This window comes from Xenopus tropicalis, chromosome 2 (assembly GCF_000004195.4).
Source record: "Xenopus tropicalis strain Nigerian chromosome 2, UCB_Xtro_10.0, whole genome shotgun sequence".
In the NCBI taxonomy this organism is placed as follows: domain Eukaryota; kingdom Metazoa; phylum Chordata; class Amphibia; order Anura; family Pipidae; genus Xenopus; species Xenopus tropicalis.
In genome coordinates, this window is record NC_030678.2 from 118,217,384 (window position 1) to 118,231,979 (window position 14,596).

Genomic DNA, 14,596 nt, shown 5'->3' on the forward strand with positions numbered 1-14,596 from the left:
GTTTGGGGTATATTTCCTATTTAAACCTGCCAAGGCTGACTTTCCTGTGTCTTTTATGCTTTTATAAAACAGTGTCCATAGGGGTAAAATTAAAAATGCTAGTTTATCTTCGTGAATAATTTTTTTTACATTGTCCCACAGAACTGGGAGTATTCATTCTTTCCTGACAGAAATATACGCTGCTGGGATGATCCTGTGTCTAAAAGCTATTTGGTAAAGTCAAGCAAGACTTCCAGCAAAGACAGCCAAAAGGACAATTTCTGAGGGGGAAAAAAGCATGGATTTAGCAAATGAACACAAATGAAATACCCTGTACTGTAAGGTTTACGTATTCCCACCTAACATTATTATATATTTTTTATATTATATTTTTATAGCATATTTTGTTGGGGAATAAGAATTTGTCCTTTGATGACTTTAACTTCTTTTTGCTGTGATGGAGTTGCCAAAATGCAGAGTTGAATGTACTTTTGCAAGACACTTCTTCTCCTCTGGCCGGTATCCATGCTGCACGTATGGTTGTGCAGGAATAAAACAATAGGTTAGAACAGAGACAATAATATTACCATCACATTTCAGCATTTATTCATAGTAAAATATTTATCAGTTAATGGAATTTCTTATAACTCTCCTCTCTTATGACTGAGTAACAGGGGTGAATGACCATTGGTGCGATGAATTGCAAGCAGCAGATTAATCTTCAAACAGCTCCTGTGTTATATTGCTATGAGATGCCTTCTTTAACCTTCATTGCTGTTTTTATTTTATTGGCTAGCTGCTATTTCTTAGCTGAAACCAATAAATACACAAACCTTTAGTGTGAGCAAATTACTGTAATATAATGCAAAAGGACGTCTAGCTAACATGCTATATGATCCTATAAATTAAAGTCAAGAGAAATTAGTGCGTTTAAATGGGTTCTCCACTCAAAAAACATTTTTTTGCATAATGAAAGAAAATGTATACTTTTAGTATACAGTAATTAAGAAATGTGTTATTGATGTTATTATACTTTACATAGCACCAACATGTTCTGTAGCGCTTTTGACAGAGATCATACCTCACTACAATCAGTCCCTGCCCCAGTGGAACTTAGAATGTAAGATAAATTCCAGTGTTATTAGCAAATGCAAGTAAGGTAAATTCCAGTGTTTTTAGCAAATGCAATCACTATTCATTCTGTAGGCTATTCATATTCTCTGAATTTTTGTACCTGACTCCTGAAACAATGTGGCAGAATTAGAGCAGTATTATTATTATTATTATTATTATTATTTTAGCCTATATCCTATAGAAAACAAATAACCTGATATGAAGTAAATCCTAATAGATATGGTTTCTCATAAATTGTATATCATTTTTTGTCAGAGCTAGGCTACTTTTCTGTGCAAACTGAGTTTTTGTTGGTGTACCATTTTATAAGAAGAGGAGGTGAAGAAGGTAGAAATAGGATCATACCCTGTCAGTGTTCCTCTAGGTCATAGTAACCATCTATAATTCCCTTTCAACCCATGTATACTGTTTTTACATGTCCCTGTTTTTGTTGCCTGTCATAGCTGTCCCTTCTGTCCCTCTCCTCTCTGCTACTAACATGTCCGTGCATATATCTGTCACAGTTTCTACCTTGCCTGTTTATGTCCCTCCTACCATTTAAGCTATGTTTGACCCCATGTTCCCAGCATTCCTTGCCTTATCAGTTTTCACTTCTTTCTTGCATATCTTAATGCCTTTGTACAGAAATAAGAGTAAAAAGTGTCTTCTCTACACTTACATTTTACCGTCCACTTCTTACTTGGATCTCTTCTTCATTTTTTTCCCTAAAATGTTCTTGCTATCCCTTTACCTTCTGGAAATATTATCATATACTTAAGCATGTGTTGTTGATTTGGTGCATAAATAATGATTTTTCTTCTGCAGCAGAACATTTTCTGAATCACATGGAAATGCTGCAGTCTTGTGAGTCACCAGGTAAACCACACATTTTGTAGAATTTTGTAACTTACACTTTTTTCAGTTAAAAGCTGCCTTGAGATAGTTAATGCATTATAAAATGTTTGCACAAAATTATATTTTATGTAGAAAAAGAATTCTACTGTATCACAAAGTAACCTGCATGATTTTTGTACAACTGTTACAGTCTGCATAAATTAAATTATAGTAAATGATATGGCACATTTGATACACAATGATGAAAAAAAGCAATTCTTGCCCATGTTAAACTAAAACCTTTCACAGAATATTAATTTAATATCACTGTTAAGAGTGAAATTGCATAGGTCACACCTCATTACTAAAATACCATAGCAGGCTTTCCTCCCAGTAAATCTCTTTGATTACTTGGATTTTTATTCTTGTATGCAGCCATTGCATTAGAGAACCAAATCACTACAGAATAACTTTAATAGAGGTTTTTAAACTGCTACCACTGAAGAGAAGCTAGACTCATTTTAATAGACCTGATTGAAATGTATCACTTTTTTCTTCCTGAACTAATGCTGGCAACTGGGGGAGAGCAATAATAAAGGGATTTTTTTCTGTCTGTTGTTGTGTAGTAGGGAGTGATCATTTAGTAGGTGAATAATTATAAACTTGATATTTTGAAAGGTTTCTTTTAAACTTAAATCTCTACCAGAGGGCAAGGTGGACCTTTTCTGCAGGGATGCACCCTATAATGTAAGATTTTGTTTCTTGCACTCACTTTTGTCATACTTTTTACTGAAACAATTTTCTGTAAAATGCCAAAAGTACAGAATCAACTGTCACTTGAAACTGTGTACAGTAACCCCCCATCTTACTTTTAGGGGCACTCTGCTGTCAAAGGCCCAATGATATATTTACCGATGATTGTAAAACATTAAACATTAACAGAAAGTGAATCTTTTAAATTAAATTATTAATCCAAATAAGCAAAAGAAAACATTTGATCCTTAAATGATAGATCATGTATGCAGGACATGCATGTGCTCTGAAACTCTGATACATACTGCACTGATTTCCATGCTTTAACCCTGATGGTAAATGTACGGCACTATAGTAGTAGGCAAAATGGCACCCCTGCTGATAACCATAGACCTGAGTCTTCTCTTATTATAGAAAAACAGAATGGGATTGTGCTTTACAGCTATCCCTGTTGAGGGATTGCCAACATCTAAGACTTAAGTCACAGTTGCTATGTCGGGCAGTAAAGTCCTCTTTGAAATAGCTGGAGTTAATACAACCTGTACATATGCTCCCTTTGCAATCCAGGGCTGTCACACACACACCAGAGACCAACCTCTCATAATGTTCTCACAGCCTACACAAATTCTGAAAATCTAGGAGAAAACTTTTTTTCTAAATGGAAGACACTTCACTGTGCAAGATTGCAACCAATAGCAACTTTGGGGAAGGTATTCTAGCTCCTGCAGGTAAAGCATAGGTTACATCCCTACACATATCTGACCTTTTTATAAGCGCTATGAAATACTGAATTATACTGAATTGCAAGGTAAGCTTGACCAGTGTAAAGAACACATACTTAGTTCAACAACCTTCAGTTGTATAGAAGAGAATGACAGGGTTCATTCATAAAAAACAACATACATATAAAAAAATGTACTTTGCACCTTGCTTCATTCATTAAGAGCTGCATCTCTGTATATCATGCTACCTGCAGGCAGGAGGATGGGGGCAGCACATGGCCACCTCCTGGCATGACACTAGCTTGCACATATTCAGAACATGCAACTTTGGGAAGACAGTAGGATGTAAGGTGTGAGGGTCCTGTACTTCCTAATTTCTGTATTTTCTTGAAATCACTTATGTGAATGATTATGTACTGGACACTTGTTTGCCTGACAGCATTTAATTTTGTACCTTGCACTGGATTTTTATTCTGAATTTGAGTTCACTGCACTGAGATACAGCACCACAAGGGCTAATAAATAGAATTTAATTCAGCCATAACTTTACAGACTTTAGCACTTCTGCACTTGCTCTTAGCTATTCATAAATGAAGGCTTTTAAGTAACTATGAAACTGATTAGTATTTTATAGTAGCATTCCTGCCAACATTTTAAAATAAAAAAATTGGGAAAATGAAGTCACTCAGAAGCTTTCAGGTTCCAGACACGCCCATGATCCACCCTCATACAACCCTGTCCATATTCACCTAAAACTTGACTTAAATCAGGACAACTGAGGGAATATATGGTAAGATGACTAGACTACCTCTGCAGGGCCCTGCCACACAAGCTATAGTGCTAATGCTAATCACAAATAAAATCTTATTCCGCCTTAGGGTTTCAAGTAATTCCTTTAAAGCTAAACTCCTGTTTGTTTTGCTCTCTAATGTAAAGGGAAAATATAGAGTAGGGATCACAAGATTTCAGAAAGAGGAGAAACCTATGGGACTTACTTGGACATTGGTTGGGTGAGCAAAGGGGGCACAACATTAGGCTTCTGGATTTATGTCACAAATCTAAAACATTTTTTTTTAAATTCAGTATGGCACACATAAAAAAAAATAAAATGTCGCTAGCTTGCCAACATTTATAGAACCATGAATTACTGAACTATTTATTTAACTGCAAAGGATTTGGAAGTCAGTCATCTACTGAGGAGCTATTGAAGAGCCTGAGCACACATTTTCAAGAAACTGTTATACAGAAATGGAACACCCTAGCAACCCTAGTAATTACTGACCCTGGCAACCAGAAATCTTGCTTTACCATATCTAAACTTACAGTATTTCTGCTTTTCAATATATCCCTACAGCCACCTTACTAGCATTTTAAATTCTAGATTGGAAAGCTGCAGGTTAAAAATGCAAATCATTAAGAGAACACAAAGTAAAGTGCAATAAAGCATATTTTCTTTAGTAAAAGAAGTATTATACAAAAGAGATGAATTCTATGTTCTTTTTTTATCGTACATCCAAAACTTACAGGAATATTGTTGTGCAGATCCAAATTCAATCACATGAAGTGAGAATTTAATTGCAACTTACTGTGTATCACAAACTATTTCTTGACATGTAATCTTGGTAGGAGTTTAATTACTGTAATCTGTAAAGGGGAGTGAGGCCAGGTCATGATGACAAACGCCCATGATTTATTTTGATGCTGCCACCTGAGAATCCAACCTTCTGTATGTCTGAACTACTATTTAATTTTGCATCTCTGGTGAGTTGTACACTTGTTGCACAGAAGGCAGCATCAAATCTTTCTGTGTGACAAACAATTGCATTGTATTGTAGTATGTTCACAGTTTCCCAAAAGTTGTTTCTGGATAAAAGAAAACCACCCAATAAATCAATTGAAAATGCTTAATTCAATTTGATGGAAAAGTAGAAATAGAATGACTAAAAGTCTAGAATATAGTTTGGAAGAATGTGACCAAGGGACTTTAAAGGAACAGTAACACCAAAAAATGAAAGTGTATAAAAGTAACTAAAATATGATGTGCTGCTGCCCTGCACTGGTAAAAGTTGTGTGTTTACTTCAGAAATTCTACTATAATTTATATAAATAAGCTGCTATGTAGCTATGGAGGCAGCCATTCAAAGGAGAAAAGGCACAGGCACATAGCAGATAACAGATAAAACACTATTGTATTCTACAGAACTTATCTGTTATCTGCTATGTAACCTGTGCCTTTTCTCCTTTTTTCCAGCTTGAATGGCTGCCCCCGTGGCTACACAGCAGCTTATTATATAAATTATAGTAGTGTTACTATAGCAAACACTCCAGTTTTACCAGTGCAGGGCAACAGTGCATTATATATTTATTACTTTAAAGCTCTTTCATTTTTTAGTGTTACTGTTCCTTTAATCTCTGATAATAAAATAGAGTTTAATAAGCAATTCTTAGTATTATGTTATTTTGAATGTTTGATACAAGTATTCTGTAAGTATCACAATTTTGTGCCCTTTTTTCCCACTGAAGGAAATGATCAACCTAAGACCTATCCCCCTGTAGTTGCTTTATATTATTGGGCATGCCAATTCTACAAATAAAATAAATATAAAGAGTATTATTCTTATATTTATTTTTATTGTGCAGACAGAGCACTTTGCGGAGATTATACAGGTATCAGACCCCTTATCCGGAAACCTATTATCCAGAAAGTTCCAAATTACGGAAAGGCTCTCATAGGCTCTCTCATAGGATCTCCCATATGTTCCATTTTAATAAAAAATAATTCACATTTTTAAAAATGATTTCCTTTTTCTCTGTAATAATAAAAAAAAGTACCTTGTACTTGATCCCAACTATGATATAATTAATCCTTATTGGTGACAAAACAATCCTAAAAGGTTTAATTACTGTTTAAATAAATTTTTTTTAGCAAACTTAAGGTAGGAGATCCAAATTACGGAAAGACCCCTTATCTGGAAAACCCCAGGTCCCAAGCATTCTGGATAATGGGTCCCATACCTGTACTTCATTCATATAAATCCCTGCCCCAGCAGAGCTTGCAATCTAAGGTCCCTGTCACATTCACACTGCAATTTTCTTCAAAACAAGCCAGTATATTTTCTTCTCTTAATTACGTTAATACGTTTTCTAGTCTATTTTAAGCAAATGCACAATTCTCTTTTAGAAAAGATGGCATGTAAGAAAAATCATAGTTTGAGAGTTAAAGAATTTGAAAAATTGTCCTTAAAGTCAGTTAAGAGTGCATATTTTGTATATAACACCATTTCTTTTTACAAGATATGCTATTTTCATAACAGGTTTTATGTCTATAAATGTGCAATGCTTCCTTAATGTCCCTAATTGGGTTTGTAAAATGGTTTCAGTAAAATAGTTATCCATTAAATTTCCTTCCTGCTTTTGTCTGTTCGGGTCCAAACGGCAATGTTTGATTGCCCAAGAGGTGATGATAACAGAATAATAGTAATTAAGTTAAAATATTTTGCACTGTCTGTAACCTTTTTTTTTTTTTTTTTTTAATGTATCTGAAGACCTTTATATGGCATGAGGTTCACTACAATTTTACAGACAGAATGCAAAAATAATTGTGGTTAAATGTAATCCCTTAACTATAGGTAACATTATAATCAAATGGTAAATTATAGGGGGTCTGTTTTCCCTTTTGTTCAGTGCTGTTTTGTTGTAAAAAAAAAAGGGCTGGATAGCACATCTTAAGATGACATTTAATTAAGCTTTCTTTCATTTATATCAACGGCACCAGCATTTAAGTGCATGTTAAATGGTAAGAGATCCTTGCAAAGAATAATTATTTTTGAAATGGATGATGAAAATTCATTCTTTTTTGGCATTTATTGGTAATATAAAACTTTGAACTGGATATATATTCTAATGTTTTAAAGCCATGAAATTATTAAAATATTTAAACTTTTGCCCAAAGAGATAGCCACAAATAACACCTCTTTGTCTCATTATATTTTGTTAGCAAGCTGTTTTTAGTCTGTATACATTTTTATTTATCTACTATGCCAGACTAAGATTGTCTGTGTGATCCAGAACACCCCCAATGTAGTTTTTACATGACTTGCTCAAACATTTTTTCGCCTGTTATAAATTTGCAGCAAAATTCTGCATTTCGTCATTAGCAAATATTTTCGTGAACACACATAGACCCCAATGTATTTTGCACAAAAAAGTAGCAGTAATAAAACACCTGTAGACCACAATGTAATCTATGTGGAAAAAGTCGACACAAAAAAGTCACCATGGAAAATGTTGCTGCGAGAAAACACCATAAACTCCACTTGGGGCAAATTTATGATCCATCGAGGACTGTAACTTGGCGAAATGCCAGAAAACACAAGCAAGTTTTTTAAACTCGCTTTTTACTTTGGCAAAAAAACATTTGAAAAAAAAAAAAGGATTGAGAAACAAAAGCAACCCATTCCAGACAGTGCAAGCGATTTCATGAGACTACTGATTTGCCTAACATTTAGCAGTATAGCAGTATACTTTTATATGTTATTCCTTTATTCTATGAAATGTTTTTTTGCCATCTGCATAGTTTAGATGTGTCAGACGGACTGTGAGTGAATAATTGCACAAAAAGACGTAAAGAGGCTACCTAGATGTGGTATCAGATATTTAACTCAAATAGATGAAAAAATGACTGTTATTGTTTCATACAAAGAACATGTGGATGGTTGTAAATGTCTTAATTTCCAACTGCTTTCAGGCATATATATATAATGTTATTCAATAACATTAACATACAATGTTGTATACCAAATGTGACATCCTTTAAATAACCATCTATACTAGCCTATAAAAGAACCAGAAATCTGAGATAGATCATGTGAAAACTGATATTGGCAGTCACATGAAAACAAGCTACTTTATTTAGACAAAGTCTGAAATTTGGTACCGTTCCCATTCTACACTGTGCACAATGTGGTTCAGTTATTAAAGCATGTTTAATATACTCCTTTGTCATACATTTTAGTGATCTGCACTCTTGTTTGCATTTGTAAATGAGTACTTGCATCTCTTAACACAAGCTAACTATTCTTGGAAAAACTGGCTACTTTACCAGTTCATTCATTCTTATATCAAGCCAGACACTCAATCAGTCAACTCAGATATCAAGTGACAGACCCAATACATGTGCAAAGGTGAGAGTGACTGAGGTAAAGATAGAGAGGCTGTTTCAATAGATAATGTTGTACTGGATTAACAAATTAAACACAATATGGCCCTACAGTTTGCTTTCCCTTGCTTTGTTCATACATGATTAAGTGCGCAGTCCTAAGCATAATACTAACAGTACATTAAGTACGTTAATAACAGTAAGTTACATTAAGCATTACTGTTTGGCATTATGTTTTTTCTTCTTTCTTGTTTCTTCAAGGTTACTGGATCTGCATGATTTGTTCTCACCAAGGAATTTACTTAAAATAGGACTTTCACAAGGGTTATCACAATTATATGGGCTAATGATTTCACAGACTTATTTTGCCTTTCATATTTTGATAAACATAATTTCCTACTATCAATTCTTGTCAATTCAACTACGTAATGGGGGTGTGGCCATGAAACTCTAAACCCCCGGATCCAACTGTTTAACACTGTCAGGATGGTGCACTTATTGAACTGTTAGAAAGGGCCAAAAATGAAACAGGGAGATTTGGGAATCTAACTGTAAGCCATTACCTCCACTTATAGTTTATAGCCATTTGGTAGAGCACTCTGCATCTGTGCAGTAAATGTTGTTTATAATCTTAAAAAGGCAGATGCCTTTTGTAATTTGTATTTGTGTATTTTTTTGTATTTTTTTCTACTTCAAATAGAACATTACTAGAAACACAAATGTTACATTTATTTATTAAAAAAATCCAAATTAAAAAAGGGATCAAATTAAATCTTAAAAAAGATTGCCCCAAGAATTTGTAATATTACCATCATTACCATCATTAATGGGTTGCAAAGTTCAAAAAAATTTTGGAAAACCTGAATTTGACTAAATAATTACATGACCTTGCAAGCTTTCAGATGGCGAATTTTTATATTCAAGTTTTTCACATTGTTTTCACTTCATAAATATTAAAAATTTGGGCTTTTTAAACGATAATTCAAATTTATGATTATTAATGGAAAGAAAACCTCAAATCATGAATAAAAAAAATAATGTTCATGAATAACCCCATTGTGTTCCCAATTACAAAAAAGGCCCATTATATGAAAAGCCTCAGTTCCCAGGCATTTAAGTTAATATATTTCATACTTGTATGGCGCGTGATGCATTCAGATTGCATTGGTAAATAGCTGGTGTAAAGTCACACAATTGTAAATACAATAAAATGAAGAAGAAAAAAATGTTCCCTTTGCAACTTCAGGTTGTTATTCTAGTATTATTAAATATACTGGAACATAACACAAAATGAGCAACCTTTCATTGCTTTAGCAAATGAGTCACTACATACCTTCGTGGATTAAAAAAAGGAATAAAAAGTAATTTGCGCAAAAGGAAATTTTGTTTGCACAGATTTTTTTTCAGCCCATGACTTTTATTCATTCCCCAGCTGTTTTAATATAGTTCCTTTTGACATATAAACAGAAAAAAATCATTGCATTTTCTCCCATTTAATATGTTCCCACGTACATAGCTTAACAGGCAATATGCATCATGACTGTGACTAATTTGAAAGGGGAAATGTTTAGCCATAAGAGAATTTTTTCACCAGGAATGGATTTTTGATGAAATTCGGCATTTAGCTATGGGCGAATTTTTTCACGAAACTGCAGCAAAAATGGTGCATTGTTTCTGATATAATTAAGTTAAACTTCATTATCCCAATTTAAACAACCTCACTACATGCAGGCTTTGTGTTAGAGTCAGTTATTTTGAAAGACAGTTTTCAGACAGCTCTGATACATTGTCTTGGCAAAGGGGTCACAAACCAATAATGTATTTAACCTAACAGTCCCTTAAAATATACTCTAACTCAGACATGAAGAGAGACTGATTGCTAACAGGAGATATGAGGCATATATACATTTTTCATTTTGTTTGCATGATAGTCCCCCTTTATGTGCAAGCCAGTAACTCTGTGCTTGGGGAAAAATGAAATAGAACCTGTGATCCAATATTCAGGCAGTATTTTACCTAAGGTTGGTGTGAAGATGAAAGCTTGCTTTATAATATTTCTATACAGTTAACTATAAAAGGTATCATATTTATACCACTCTTATTTTGTTTTTTCATCTGAGTGCAAAACTCCAAGATTGTTTCTTCTGAATCCTATTTAAAATTCAAGCCAAATGAATATGTGAATTTAGACAGATGATATTTTACTAGGTGAGAATAATGCAAAGGGTGTAAAGTAACTCTAAAGTATTATTAAAATAATTAATCTGGGATAGGTTAGGGTCCAAAGATTACAAGCATATTATTGCAACACATGGTCATTTTGAATTGCTACAATATTAGACAAGACTAAAATAACTGAAGAGGTGAAGACAGAGATAATTCTAGAAAATGATTACGGGCCCTGAACATTTTTAGCCATTTAAATTTGTTTTCAAATGAAGGGAAAAACATATATCAAGCCTACAAGGAAAATGTGGGAGTTGTCAGCATTTGCAAGTATTCACTAATCTTTAGCTGCTCGTTACTCATTTACTATGTGCCAGAAACAGCAGTGCATAAAATATCACAAAACCCTTTCATAGCTTACATTTTTGTTACTCACTCATCTCCGAGCCCAGCCCAACACTTAAGTCCACAGCTGCCAATTCTAAGATATTTTCCATCTTTATTAAGTCCTCTAAACCAGAAAGAAAGAAAATAGTAAAAGAAAAAAGACAGAAATGGTTCATTGATTTTTTTTTTTCAATTGTTGAGTTTTTAGGCTGATGGCATATGGAGCACTTTTTAGCCAGTCACTTCCAGCATTTTATGCTGAAAATCTGTAGTACTGCAACTTTTAAAGCTATACTAATATCAGAAATTAAACCCTTTTTTACAACTGTCATAACTTTGTCTTTGCATTATATCATTTTACTATAAAAATATTTGCCCAATGCTTTTACATAACCTATCTGGTCCCCCATGATCCTCCCCCATGCCATATTTGTTCATCAATAGTCCATTAGCATTAGAAGCTATAACCTGTAGGTAATGTTTTCTGTACATCCATATTTTTAAGAGTACTGTTTTAGTGTAAGTATCACAGAGAAAAAGGAAATTATTTTATAAAATTAAAATTACTTGCTTATAATGGAGTCTATGGGCCTTTCCGTAATTCAGAACTTTCTGGATAATGGGTTTCTGGATAAGGTATCCCATATCTGTAACTTGTTCTTGATGATAAACTAGCATATATCTATATTGAATATATCCAATCCCATTTTTTATATTTATCCCATAGATATATATATATATATATATATATGTATGTATATATATACATCCAAATAAAATGTAATGTATATTGTTTCTTTCATATCATAGTCAAATTAATAAACTGTTGAAAATTATAAACATATGGGCAAGGCAATTAGATGGTGATAAAGTATACCACATTATGTACTGTATATTTGTAAATCATGTTATTAATGTATACCTGTGAAGTGCTACACAATCTACATCTGTTATTAAAAAAAAGCTGCTGTTATCTATTTTGTTATCTATTTTGTTTTACTTTTGATGCCTGTAAGAATACTGCCTAGAAGATATTTCCCATTACGCCAGTATTTATTCTGTAATACAGAGTTGTGGATATTAGAGATTAATAGAACCAAAAATTATTTAGACTAAGAAGTCTTTCTATAACCATTCTGAAAGGTTCTGTACAGAAGGATTATGGTTCTTATCCCCTTTTTATCGCTGTTTAAATTCATTTTACAAAAGAAAAGCTTATCCTTTAATGACAAAACTAGATTTCTATCACTAGTATAAATAAAAAAGATTCCTCTAATAACTTAGGGAAATGTAATGCTGTAATTTGTTGCTATTTCTGGATAATGTCAGTGGCTGGATGACACAGACCACCTCCTTGACTTAGCTTTAGCTTAATACTGCACATTGCTGTCTTGGGTCACAGAAAACTCCTCTTTGTGTTTCCTCGCCTTTGTTAAATCATTTAAAAGCATTTATTGCATTGAAGTATTTAGGGTATTACTGCTCATTTTTCCATTAAACCACAAAATATAACTTTTAGTAAGAAACATTTAAATACATATTTAATGTCTCATTTCCCATTACCTTTGCTACATATATATATATACACAGACAGACACATACAAATATATATATACTGTATATATATTTCTATTTACATATAATAGCAGTACAGTAACTATGCTGTTTATGTTCATGTTTCAGCTAGTAGAAGCAGTAAACATAACATGATGATATTGTGTAATTATTTTTATATCTAATTAATGATTGCATGACTAGAATCTTCTCTAAATACAGTTTAGAAGGGAAAGAAAAAAGCCCTTTTGGCACGCACAGTGATGTCAGAATGCAGAGCGGAAGGTACATTAGGTACAATTTGTGTTCACCAAAAGATGAACTATGATCCGCACACATCTATAATAAGACAAACACACACATGTTAATATTGTTACTTGCCTGGAAAGTGTGTATTGTTATTCTCTTCAATGTCAACTGCTATGTTTTCTATTTATATGTAAGCTGATAATGAAAACCATGCTATATTAACCTTCCTAATAAAAAAAAAGTCTACATTAGTTCCTTGTAATTTGGTATCAGTTAATTTACCATAACAATATACTATTAAATCAAATTGTTCTAATGAAATAGCATACAAGAACATTTGGGTTTTCACAATAGCTTAGCATTGAATTTCCCTAGCTCCTCATTAGCTCAGAAGGTGCCATAAGTGATTTCAGCTTTCTAAAATGTGTTATGAGCACCCAATTAACAAAACTAAAAAGAGTCTATAGCGATTTCCTGTACCAACAACCCCTTTCTAATATTCAGGTGCATGTCTAATTTGCTGTACTGTAACAAGACACTTTAAATCTTACGTTTTTAGTATCCAGATGTTTCTCCAACCCTGCAGCTGTAAAAAATAATTCTAACTGCTGCACAAATTCTCACTGTTAATATTTAGGGCACTTTCACTGTGTTTTTATACATGTGTTGCTGCCAAGCTGCCAGGCCTTTACTTTTTCTTGTACTAACTTTTACAAATCTGCGGGGTCATTTACAAACTGCTGGGCAGGTTCAAAGTGTAGTGATCAAATTAGGCCTATATCGCCTACCCGAAGGTGAGCAAATCGGGAGTAGATCCGCTCGCTTGGTGACCTTGCCAAATACGGATCTTACAGTGTATGGTCAGCTTTACATTTTGAATGCCCATAGATCTGCTTGTTCAGTGATAAGGTGAACTATCTCATATTAGCATGTATATATAGAATTGTTGTATTTTTTGTATCTTTTTATAATGAAGTTCTGTGAAAAATGAAATACAGGCACTATACAAAGAAATAGCAAATACAGGCATTATATAGGTAATATATACAGAAAATAACAAAGCAGAAGTGCTCCTCATTTGTGTTGACGCACTAGATTTCTGCAAGAATTAAGGTTTTCACTTGTCCATATCTCCATCTAATCAACAACTAAAAGTCGCAAAACTAAGTTAAAAAACTAGATAGAAAATGGCCTTTATATCAGTGATCCCCATCCAGTGGTTTGTGAGCAACATGCTGCTCACAACCCCCTTTGATGTTGCTCCCTCCATTAAAATGAAGACTGATTGCTGTCTACATTATACTAAAAGTTAATGTAAAGGTAAACTACCTCTTTAAAAGGCATGATGAAAAAAAAAAAAAAAAAAATATATATATATATATATATATATATAAATGTTCAATTCAGAGCAGTGAAAATGTAGATATATCTCCCAGTTATTGTATAGGAAGGCACAGAGAGAAGGGTTGTAACATCCTGACTGAAAATAACCAGATTTCAGAAGAATAAAATCTCATAGCATCTCCCTTTTCACTGTACCCATTTATGGTGACCTTTTTTACTTTCCTGTTTTATAGCTGTTATTTATAGAGTGAATATCACTCAAAAGATATAATGTATTTTACTATAGTCAAGGCAACAACACAATGCAAAGAAAGACTTTGTGCAAACTAACCCTTAA